Source organism: Homalodisca vitripennis, chromosome 4 (genome assembly GCF_021130785.1).
Source record: "Homalodisca vitripennis isolate AUS2020 chromosome 4, UT_GWSS_2.1, whole genome shotgun sequence".
Classification (NCBI taxonomy): Eukaryota; Metazoa; Arthropoda; class Insecta; order Hemiptera; family Cicadellidae; genus Homalodisca; species Homalodisca vitripennis.
Window position 1 is genome coordinate 200944676 of NC_060210.1, and position 12796 is coordinate 200957471.

The 12796-nt window shown below is 37.0% G+C and overlaps 1 non-coding gene across 1 annotated transcript; it reads left to right on the plus strand.

The window, feature by feature from the left end:
- Positions 1-11550: 11550 nt before the first annotated feature.
- Positions 11551-11691, plus strand: LOC124361632. The gene has a single exon (XR_006922376.1). It is a non-coding gene; the product is annotated as a U4 spliceosomal RNA (small nuclear RNA).
- The last annotated feature ends 1105 nt before the right edge of the window (positions 11692-12796 follow it).

A 12796-nucleotide genomic window follows, 5' to 3' on the forward strand; every position in this document is an offset into this window, starting at 1 on the left:
TAGGTAAGTAGGTTCAGAGTCAGTTGAAAGTAATGTGTTTATTTAATGTAATGTAATTTACTATATGAGGATCGTGAATAGTGGTAGGATTACTTGCTGTTATTCACTAGTAGGTATAACTGTACTTCTAAATAACAACGATGATTATCTACGATTTCGCGGTTTGACTTGTTATATCCATTATGAACTACCTGTAGAAATGTAAAATGAATAGAGAATCTTACTTCAGCATATATTACTGTATATGTATAAGTAAGTTATAGGCTATAAAATAGCGATTTATCTGAAATGTGATTTATCAAATGAAGTCATACTTGCAAAATGATATAAACTAAAATAAATATTAAACACATAAAATGGTAGGCACATATGTATGCATATATAGGCCTAAGCCTACCATTGTTTTGCGTTTAATATTCAGTTTAATTACCCGTTTCATAAAATAGAAGGCCGGTAGATATGCAATATATCCAACCTGCCTTATATACTTACATCGCAGTACATATGAAATCAAGATAAGTTAAGTTGTGATCATTTCATTCCATTTTTTCCAATAAAATCTTTAAATTGATTGAATTTTATAAATATATACTTCCCTATAAATAAATAAAGAAGTAATTAGAATAATTCCGTAACCTCAGCGCCTTGAAACATTCATCTGCCCCAACTTGGCTTGTTGTTGATCTAATTGCTTGCAAAAAACTGAAGGCACCATTAGATGTTTTCTTGCGTTTATATTTAATATTACTTATTACTCACGAATGACTATTAGATTGCCGTATAATCACGTTCTCTGTATCCTTGAAATGCTGAAATATCTTGACATAACGAAGTTTTGGAGCTGTTTTTAAATTTAAATGAGTGATTTGTGTTGTGTAAATTAATGTTTTATTACCATAGAATAACAGAAATGACAATTGAAGTATTTCTTTTACCCGTTCGTTGGTCAGCTTGGGCTCAACATGGCGGCCGTTTAAACTTCACAGCTCGTAAACAATTATTTTGTACCTCGAACGGTTTCCGACTGTGCCTGCAGGACTATTGTGTGTTGTAAAGGAGCACGGTTTATACATTTTACGAGTTTAAAGCCGATTGTCTCAGTTTTTTCGCAGCTAGTGACTGGTCTCCTTATTAGTGCTATCGTCACATCTGCATTAGTCTCAGGTGTGAGTTATCTTCTAAAATGTGTCATTGTAAAATTCAAAATCAATATATATATATATATATATATATATATATATATATATATATATATATATATGTGTGTAATAAAAATATCACTCAAGTAATTGAAGGCGTTATGGATCGTAAATAAAGGTGTAAATCAATAAACTGTACGTTGATTGGTTTTAAAATCATTCGTGACCAAAAAAGGTTTTTATAGTTTACTATTGATTTTGCCAACCAAAGGGCCGCCACATCCTCAATTACCCTTATTAATCTACAGGACAAAAGACTATGTCCTACAGATGTAGGTATAGACATTTCCAGCGTCACGTGACCAACTGAGTGCAACAACAAACATGAATAAAGTAATAATCCAGCAGCCGAGAGCGTATACAAGCACGAGACCTGAGTTTCTTGAAAGCGATAGAGAATGTTTCTTCTTTAGAAAGAAATTGATCGTCATCCGCATTGGTTGTTGGGGAGGTCGAAATAGGAGGGTATCTAAAAGGTTTAAAATATAAAATGGTATATTTTCTCTGACACACTTACAAACAACCATCAGGCATCTCAGCTAACCATATAGCCTACTCGTACACGCTCTTAAAGTGGCGATTTTAAGTCCCTCTATCTATTCCTCTGAAGGCAATATAATTATAAAAACATTCCTATTTCGACGTCCGCAAACCAGCGCGGTTGACGATCGATTGCATGAATGATCAGATAGCGTGCTTGTACAGTCAGCTCCTGGACTACTGTGTATTGTGTATGTCCTAGTGGCCAGTAAGCGTGAGGAGTATATCATACAATAACTGTTTCCATACAGTGCCTTATCAGTGCGGTTGACGATCGATTGCATGAATAATCAGATAGCGTGCTTGTACAGTCAGCTCCTGGACTACTGTGTATTGTGTATGTCCTAGTGGCCAGTAAGCGTGAGGAGTATATCATACAATAACTGTTTCCATACAGTGCCATATCAGTGCGGTTGACGATCGATTGCATGAATGATCAGATAGCGTGCTTGTACAGTCAGCTCCTGGACTACTGTGTATTGTGTATGTCCTAGTGGCCAGTAAGCGTGAGGAGTATATCATACAATAACTGTTTCCATACAGTGCCATATCAGTGCGGTTGACGATCGATTGCATGAATGATCAGATAGCGTGCTTGTACAGTCAGCTCCTGAACTACTGTGTATTGTGTATGTCCTAGTGGCCAGTAAGCGTGAGGAGTATATCATACAATAACTGTTTCCATACAGTGCCATATCAGTGCGGTTGACGATCGATTGCATGAATGATCAGATAGCGTGCTTGTACAGTCAGCTCCTGGACTACTGTGTATTGTGTATGTCCTAGTGGCCAGTAAGCGTGAGGAGTATATCATACAATAACTGTTTCCATACAGTGCCATATCAGTGCGGTTGACGATCGATTGCATGAATGATCAGATAGCGTGCTTGTACAGTCAGCTCCTGAACTACTGTGTATTGTGTATGTCCTAGTGGCCAGTAAGCGTGAGGAGTATATCATACAATAACTGTTTCCATACAGTGCCATATCAGTGCGGTTGACGATCGATTGCATGAATGATCAGATAGCGTGCTTGTACAGTCAGCTCCTGGACTACTGTGTATTGTGTATGTCCTAGTGGCCAGTAAGCGTGAGGAGTATATCATACAATAACTGTTTCCATACAGTGCCATATCAGTGCGGTTGACGATCGATTGCATGAATAATCAGATAGCGTGCTTGTACAGTCAGCTCCTGGACTACTGTGTATTGTGTATGTCCTAGTGGCCAGTAAGCGTGAGGAGTATATCATACAATAACTGTTTCCATACAGTGCCATATCAGTGCGGTTGACGATCGATTGCATGAATGATCAGATAGCGTGCTTGTACAGTCAGCTCCTGAACTACTGTGTATTGTGTATGTCCTAGTGGCCAGTAAGCGTGAGGAGTATATCATACAATAACTGTTTCCATACAGTGCCATATCAGTGCGGTTTGACGATCGATTGCATGAATGATCAGATAGCGTGCTTGTACAGTCAGCTCCTAGACTACTGTGTATTGTGTATGTCCTAGTGGCCAGTAAGCGTGAGGAGTATATCATACAATAACTGTTTCCATACAGTGCCATATCAGTGCGGTTGACGATCGATTGCATGAATGATCAGATAGCGTGCTTGTACAGTCAGCTCTAGACTACTGTGTATTGTGTATGTCCTAGTGGCCAGTAAGCGTGATGAGTATATCATACAATAACTGTTTCCATACAGTGCCATATCAGTGCGGTTGACGATCGATTGCATGAATAATCAGATAGCGTGCTTGTACAATCAGCTCCTGGACTACTGTGTATTGTATATGTCCTAGTGGCCAGTAAAGCGTGAGGAGTATATCATACAATAACTGTTTCCATACAGTGCCATATCAGTGCGGTTGACGATCGATTGCATGAATGATCAGATAGCGTGCTTGTACAGTCAGCTCCTGAACTACTGTGTATTGTGTATGTCCTAGTGGCCAGTAAGCGTGAGGAGTATATCATACAATAACTGTTTCCATACAGTGCCATATCAGTGCGGTTGACGATCGATTGCATGAATGATCAGATAGCGTGCTTGTACAGTCAGCTCCTAGACTACTGTGTATTGTGTATGTCCTAGTGGCCAGTAAGCGTGATGAGTATATCATACAATAACTGTTTCCATACAGTGCCATTTCAGTGCGGTTGACGATCGATTGCATGAATGATCAGATAGCGTGCTTTGTACAGTCAGCTCCTGAAAACTTACTGTGTATTGTGGATGTTCTAGTGGCCAGTAAGCGTGAGGAGTATATCATACAATAAAACTGTTTCCATACAGTGCCATATCAGTGCGGTTGACGATCGATTGCATGAATAATCAGATAGCGTGCTTGTACAGTCAGCTCCTGGACTACTGTGTATGTCCTAGTAGCCAGTAAGCGTGAGGAGTATATCATACAATAACTGTTTCCATACAGTGCCTTATCAGTGCGGTTGACGATCGATTGCATGAATAATCAGTTAGCGTGCTTGTACAGTCAGCTCCTGGACTACTGTGTATTGTGTATGTCCTAGTGGCCAGTAAGCGTGAGGAGTAATCAAGAAATCAAGAATCTTTATTGTTGTCCCACTTAAAAGTATTAACAATGTCAGAGCTGGTATGAGTTAGGCCACATCAATTGTCACATTTCTTATATCTAATTAAAATTCCTTAAAACCAGTTTAAAATTCAACATTTACAACTAATTAAAATTCCTTAAAACTAGTTTAAAATTCAACATTCAATGTTATTAAAAATCACTTAAATAAACTTCCTCAACTGAATAAAAGGCTTTTCACTTTTAGCCACTTAATTAACATATTCTTAAAGTTCTTAGTGCTCATTGTTTTGGCGTTGAGAGGTAACTTATTAAATAGTTTTGTACCAATGTAGATATAGCTAATGTTGGGATTTGCTCAGCCTAGTATATTTCACATCAATTAAGTTTACAGATCTGGTATTATAAGAATGTACAGAGTTTCTTAGGCTAAACGAAGTCAGATTTTCTTTGATAAAAACCAGGCTTTGCAAAATGTAAATACTTGGCAGCGTTAGTATGCCTAGCTCTATAAAAAAAGGTTTACAAGAATCTGTTTCACTTATGTTCACAAGGCATCGAATAGCTTTTTTTTGACATTTAAATACTTCCTTTGCACCAGCAGAGTTGCCCCAAAGAATAGTGCCATACAAAAGGTGAGAGTGAAAAAGTGAAAAGTAGGAATTGATAAGTTATACTAGGACTTGTACATAACTTGAGTTTCTTTAAACAAAAGATAACTCTAGAAAGGCGAGAGCAGAGTGAGTTGGTATGAACACCCCAAGTAAGGCTAGAATCTAGATTAATTCCTAGAAGTTTCACAGATTTATTTTCAGAGCCTTTAGGTCTACTACTTAAACTAAATACAATGTTTTCTGTTTTTTCTTGGTTAACCTTTAATTTGTTTGCATGAAACCATATGTGGGATCTTTCTTTCATGTAATTCAAAATTACATTATTCAGGTTACGATCTTTACCTGATGTTAACAGAGTTGTTGTGTCGTCTGCATAGAGTATGGTTTTGTTAGGCACAAAGGCAGGCAAGTCATTTACAAAAAACAGTAAACAAGAAGGGGCCCAGGACGGAGCCCTGAGGCACTCCACAAGTAACATGCTTAAGACTAGACAGGTCTGCGCCCACCCTCACATACTGTAAACGATCAGTCAGGTAAGAAATGAACAGAGACAGTTCCTTGTGCTCAACACCATAGTAACTTAGCTTTTCTATGAGTTCATTATGAGGTACCATATCGAATGCTTTACTTAAGTCTAAAAGTAGTGCACAGGCTTCTTCCTTGTTTTCAAAACTTTCTAATACATGAGATACAACATTTTCCACTGCCTTAACAGTTGTCAAGTTATTCCTGAATCCGTACTGAGCAGGTGTAAACAAGTGGTTATGCTCAAAAAAATTCACAATTTGCTTTTTCATAATACTTTCAATTATTTTTAGATATAACAGCCACAAGGGCGATTGGACGATAATTGCTTATATTTAACCTATCTCCTTTCTTGTGGATAGGAACAGTGACAGTAACTTTTAGACATTGAGGGTAAATGCCTATGCTAAGAATAAAATTAATTAAATACGTTAATGGACAGGATATGTTTTCAATAATTTTTTTTAGCACAAAATTCGAGAGGCCAAAGACGTCCTCAGATTTAGAATTGCTTAGCTTATTTACAGTATTACACACGTCAGCAATGCTCACTTCAGACCAAGTGAAAGAGGGGTGAATTGGGTGATTTAATACCCGATGATTTCAATACATCTATAGGACAAGCAGTGCTTACACTATCACTATTTCTATTTACAATATCATTAATATTTACAAAGAAGTCATTAAACTCACCAGCTGTAATAGGTGTATCATGGTTTAGACCTTTTTTGTTTAAGCGGCCAGTAACAGAGTTAATAACCGCCCATGCAGCTTTACAGTGATTATTGGATTCCATTATATACTTATCATTTGCCATTCTTTTTGCATTGTCTATTTGCTCTCTGTAATATTTCTTCAAATTTCTGTGGATACACACTAGGCTAGGATTAGACTTACTTCTTTCGTAACATATATCTAGGAGTAGCCTAACTTTAGTAAGGTAAGGAGTATACCAATTTTTGTTTACCGTGTTACGGCTTTCATTGCTATTCTGTTTGATAGTTTTTGTTTTTAAAGGACAACATTCATTGAAATTGTCAGTTAAAATTTGCATAAAAGACTGGAAAGCTTCGTCAACTTTACTTGCCAGTAAAAATACATTTAACCAGTTAATCTGACTCTAACATACATTTAAGCCTATTAATACAATTTTCATTCAATAGTCTGTAAGTTACAGTTCTCGGTGTGCAGTCTGCAACTGATGGGAACACTTTACTTTTCTTAGTTAGGCCAGGGAAGCTCATTTTCAGAAGAAGTCCACTGTGGTCGGAGAGATGAGGGGGTGTTGTTTCACAGATAAAAGTTGTAGGCTGCAGGTTGGAAATAAAGTTATCCAAACAGGAAGAGTTACGGGTTGGTTGAGAGTTCAGACAAAAACAGTCATAAGACTTTAGCATGTTTAAAAAATTTTTAACTTGACTGTCATTGTTTCTTGGATCTAGGTTCATGTCAGTAGCGATTAAAATTTTAAAGTTTCTATATTTTACCATGTTGTCAAGAGTGTCAAAGAGTTTGGACATCTTTGCGGTGAAAATTTCTACAGAGGAATCCGGAGTACGGTAGACAGACACAACTAATAAGTTAATTGAAGTGAAAGCGAATCACAGCTGCCTCAAACTGCTTCAGTTCGCACAAAGAGTCAATGTTCACAAACCTCACAACAACTTTGAAGATAGTCTCTCACAAAATATAGCCACACCCCCATAGGACACATTTCTACAGTAGCTTGCAGCCAATATGTAGCCTACTGGTGAGTATGTGTGCAACTCATCATGAGTTACACCAATGTTCATTAATGCACAGTACATCGCACTTGACATCATTCAGAAAAACTTCCAGAGTATTTACTTTATTTTTTATTGATTGAATATTAAGATGTGCAACTATCAACTCAGAGTTTTCTTCGACAGAGTTGCACATGCCAGGCCCAAGCCTACACTGAGTCCCACTTTTATCTATACTCAAGTCTAACAATTTAGAGTGTGTTCTTTGACGGAGTTACACAAACTAGACATAGGCCCTACTCTGAGTCCCACTTGTTTTTGAACTTAGGTCTAGCTCTTCGGTTCCACATATTGGTCCTGTTCCAAAAAGAAGAGTCCCTTCTAGTAGAAGAGTTTGTACGGTAATATCGAAATCGATTTACGAAGGCTCCCGAAGGCCAGAAGTCAGGTGAAAAGATTGTTTCCCATAAAGATATAGGTACACCTACCTTGTACGAACTGTAACCAGGTCGCTTATTTTTTAACTTGGTTATTACATAGTTACCTTCCGCTTTCTTTTTAAGGTATTGTTTCAGAGAGTCACTATCTACATTTTCTCCTACTCTTGATACGAACAGGTATCTAAGTTTGTCACTATCTTCAGTGTTTCATCACTATTAGCTCGTCCAATTATAAAACCAGAATTATTTTTATTAAAACGTCTGTTGTGTTTACGCTTTCTGTTCTCAACCTCAATAAATTCATCTTTGTTTGGCTGAGGTTCGCCACCGTCAGCCATTTCAGTTTCTGAGGCACATGGAGAAATCGTTTCCAAGTCCTGCACAGAAGAAGCAAGATTATGATGAAGGGACTTTTTTTCCCTCCGACTCCATTTTTTTTCCCGGTCTCTCGGTATATTCTCCAGCTTTTTGAAAACTACTGTGTTTGACTTTGAAATTGAACTGTCACTTGATTGACTATCGACTGCTGGAATAATCGAGACTTCCGAAGTCAAAAAACTGTATAATTTATTGCCGTCGGATTTACGGAATGTTTGAGCGTGTGAATTATTAGCACCATTTAACTGAGAATTTCTTACAATAGGGTTTTGTTTAAGTTTGTCAGCATACGAATCCTGTTTTTCTTGAGATATTAAAGACGTATCCACCAATAAACCCACCTCATTCAGCTTCGCGATCAGGTTTACATTCTACATCAGTATATCATACAATAACTGTTTCCATACAGTGCCTTATCAGTGCGGTTGACGATCGATTGCATGAATAATCAGATAGCGTGCTTGTACAGTCAGCTCATGGACTACTGGTGTATTGTGTTATGTCCTAGTGGCCAGTAAGCGTGAGGAGTATATCATACAATAACTGTTTCCATACAGTGCCATATCAGTGCGGTTGACGATCGATTGCATGAATAATCAGATAGCGTGCTTGTACAGTCAGCTCCTGGACTACTGTGTAATTGTGTATGTCCTAGTGGCCAGTAAGCGTAAGGAGTATATCATACAATAACTGTTTCCATAACAGTGCCATATCAGTGCGGTTGACGATCGATTGCATGAATGATCAGATAGCGTGCTTGTACAGTCAGCTCCTGAACTACTGTGTATTGTGTATGTTCTAGTGGCCAGTAAGCGTGAGGAGTAATAGCATACAATAACTGTTTTCCATACAGTGCCATATCAGTGGCGGTTGACGATCGATTGCATTGAATGATCAGATAGCGTGCTTGTACAGTCAGCTCCTGGACTACTGTGTATTGTGTATGTCCTAGTTTGAGCCAGTAAGCGTGAGGAGTATATCTTACAATAAACTGTTTCCATACAGTGCCATATCAGTGCGGTTGACGATCGATTGCATGAATGATCAGATAGCGTGCTTGTACAGTCAGCTCCTGGACTACTGTGTATTGTGTATGTCCTAGTAGCCAGTAAGCGTGAGGAGTATATCATACAATAACTGTTTCCATACAGTGCCTTATCAGTGCGGTTGACGATCGATTGCATGAATAATCGGATAGCGTGCTTGTACAGTCAGCTCCTGGACTACTGTGTATTGTGTATGTCCTAGTGGCCAGTAAGCGTGAGGAGTATATCATACAATAACTGTTTCCATACAGTGCCTTATCAGTGCGGTTGACGATCGATTGCATGAATAATCAGATAGCGTGCTTGTACAGTCAGCTCATGGACTACTGTGTATTGTGTATGTCCTAGTGGCCAGTAAGCGTGAGGAGTATATCATACAATAACTGTTTCCATACAGTGCCTTATCAGTGCGGTTGACGATCGATTGCATGAATAATCAGATAGCGTGCTTGTACAGTCAGCTCATGGGACTACTGTGTATTGTGTATGTCCTAGTGGCCAGTAAGCGTGAGGAGTATATCATACAATAACTGTTTTCCATACAGTGCCATATCAGTGCGGTTGACGATCGAATTGCATGAATAATCAGATAGCGTGCTTGTACAGTCAGATCCTGGGGACTACTGTGTATTGTGTATGTCCTAGTGGCCAGTAAGCGTGAGGAGTATATTCATACAATAACTGTTTCCATTACAGTGCCATATCAGTGCGGTTGACGATCGATTGCATGAATAATCAGATAGCGTGCCTTGTACAGTCAGCTCCTGAACTACTGTGTATTGTGTATGTCCTAGTGGCCAGTAAGCGTGAGGAGTATATCATACAATAAACTGTTTCCATACAGTGCCATATCAGTGCGGTTGACGATCGATTGCATGAATGATCAGATAGCGTGCTTGTACAGTCAGCTCCTGGACTACTGTGTATTGTGTATGTCCTAGTGGCCAGTAAGCGTGAGGAGTATATCATACAATAACTGTTTCCATACAGTGCCATATATCATACATGATTCAGATTCAGTCTTTACAAGATATCGGAATTGAAGGAACCAGTTAAAAGTTCAGCTATATTCCAATGCATTTCAAATACGTCATTTTTTTATATACCCACAACTGTAATTCCCCTGACTCTCCAATATTATTTCCGAAATGTCTCTTTCTATACAACAGTTTTAATATCAGGAATTTTTGGCATTTTTGCTGGTAAATCGTGCTTTGGGATTCGTTTTATGATATTCTTGTCCGCAAACGATACACCTATAAATGCTATGGCTATTTATTGCTCTGCCATCTTCTGCATTAAAGAATGTTAAAGCAAAATATGCGTTTATGTCTCTTTTTTATGAAACTCTTCCGAATATGTGTGACGGTAAAAAAAAAAGAATTTTTTTTCTTCATTAAAGTTTGTCCATGCAAACAACACTCACCAAAAGAATTTCTATTTATGCGATTAGTAAATAATAAATAAATATATATATAAATATATATATATATATATATATATATATATATATATATATATATATATTTATATTATATATTTTAGGTTTTCTAAAAATGAAACCTAGCTAGATCGATGTATCGCCGCCGAAACCCCCCTGCATACATATAATGTTGATGTATAAGTAATATTATGTAATAAATCAATTCTTTCTCACGTACAGATTTTGTAGTATTTTACAGGATTTTTTATAATACAGTATAAATCTTGTAGTATTAAATTTGTTTTTACGATGGAATGATATGAATAAAACATGATTTCCTGGACATTTGTTATTGTTGAGTTATAAAAAGAATCAGTGACACTACGTTTTGAGATTAACTATAATATAGTTATCTATAATAAATAATAATATTATTATCTATACCTAAGGTGGATAACTTACCTAATACATAACTACAATCTAGGTTAATAAGAAGTTATACTAGAATATTGTGACATGTACCTATAAGTAAGGAATCACACCTTATTTATGTTGTATATAATTTATACTTTTTATAATAGTTATATTGTGTCAGAAACAAGAAAATAAATTGTATTTATTTAATTATGCTATTGGATACTTTTAACACATTGACAGAATAAAATACTTTACAAACAGTGGACCAGTAACACTGGTATTGTTTTCGTTAAAGAAATTACGCGCGTTGCCCACTGGGATATAAACAGCTGTTTCATGACGTCACACGCGTTCAGTGTTTCACTAACTCAACGCTTGTAGCGCTAGTATCCACTGTTCGTTACAGCTCTTTCAAAGTACAGAAAAGTCCCGGCAGGTAGCGCATCCGTAGTATCTCAATTTTATAGTTCAATCAATTTATTTGAAATATATAATGTAATCAATCACATATTTAATTAAAATTCTATGGTATTTATGGAAAATATAATTGCTTAATTTAGAGTTTGTAATTTTTAAAATTACGAGTTTGCAGTTCTATATATACTATATTAAAGAATTAGCCTTCTCGCCTGTAGAACGACATGTTAGTTTATAGACTACCCCAGCCTTCTCTTTCACAGGTTAACTTTGCGCAGTGGCAATATCGTAACCAATGAAGTTCATCTGAGGTGCGATTATTGCTTATTGAAAACTTTTACCAATACCCCGCCGTGGGGGCGTGAAATATCGCCCGCACTGGCAATTTCTGGAAGCCCTTACGGGGGCTCATTAACTCTTTCATCTTAGTTTTATTAAATACCAAATTAGTAAATAGTACTTGATTGTTTTTACGGTCGGACTACCTTGTGTTCGATTTATAAGGTAGGTTATACATAATCCTTTTGGGCCTTAACTGAAAACTATTTTTCTGTTAGTCATTACTCGATGGATCTCATAAAAACAGAAGTTGGGAAAAACTATAATAGATTCAATTACGCCATTAAAACAAAATCACTAGCAAACTTTTACCGTTACCTCTCAATGGGGGTGTAAAATATCATCCGTTCTTGCAATTGTTGGAATTCTAGACGAAAACTAATAAAAAAAACATTAGGTAAGTAGGTTCAGAGACAGTTCAAAGCAATGCGTTTATTTAATGTAATATAATTAAAAAAGATTATTCTCCTTAAATTGATGTACCCTTTAGTCCCTTATAGTGATGCCAGGGCAGTTGGTTGTTACCAGACTGTAATATTCATTAGAACCCCCTCTGGAATTGCTGTAACGTGGTTAACCAAGGGAAACCCGAAGTATTGTTAACCCGTATCAGCCCAGATAATAAAGTGAGATGCGCCCACTCTGTGTGAGTAGCCTACTTTATATACCACGGAGACTGTAAGGGCTACTCTAGGTTGTTACTACTTCCACTCACACCACAATACTGTTTTAATGTAAAGTCTCGCAATTTAAAATACTACCCTGATAAAACATTAAAGATAAAACATGTTTAATGCAACAAATACGACAATTTTAGAAAATGTATAATTTTTATTCAACAAACCTAAATTTGCTTAATTGTATAATATATAGTAGCATATTTCAGTATTAATAATCAAATGGGTTGCCTTTATATACCGATAAAATGAGTAGGCCTATTAGAGTGTTAGCCATATAGATGTTATTTAGGCAAAAAATAGGTAAGTTACAATTAACTTGTCCTGCAGCTACTATTTGTACTGGAAGCGGTGAAACATATTTAATGAATATAGGGACGCAAAATCCCATTGTGCCTTTCTGAGGGACCCGACCTGTTATTCTTGTGCCTCTTGTTAATCTCCATGGTCTATTGATCAAACAGCGTGAGAGGATGGCAGATTTATTGTAGCCTAG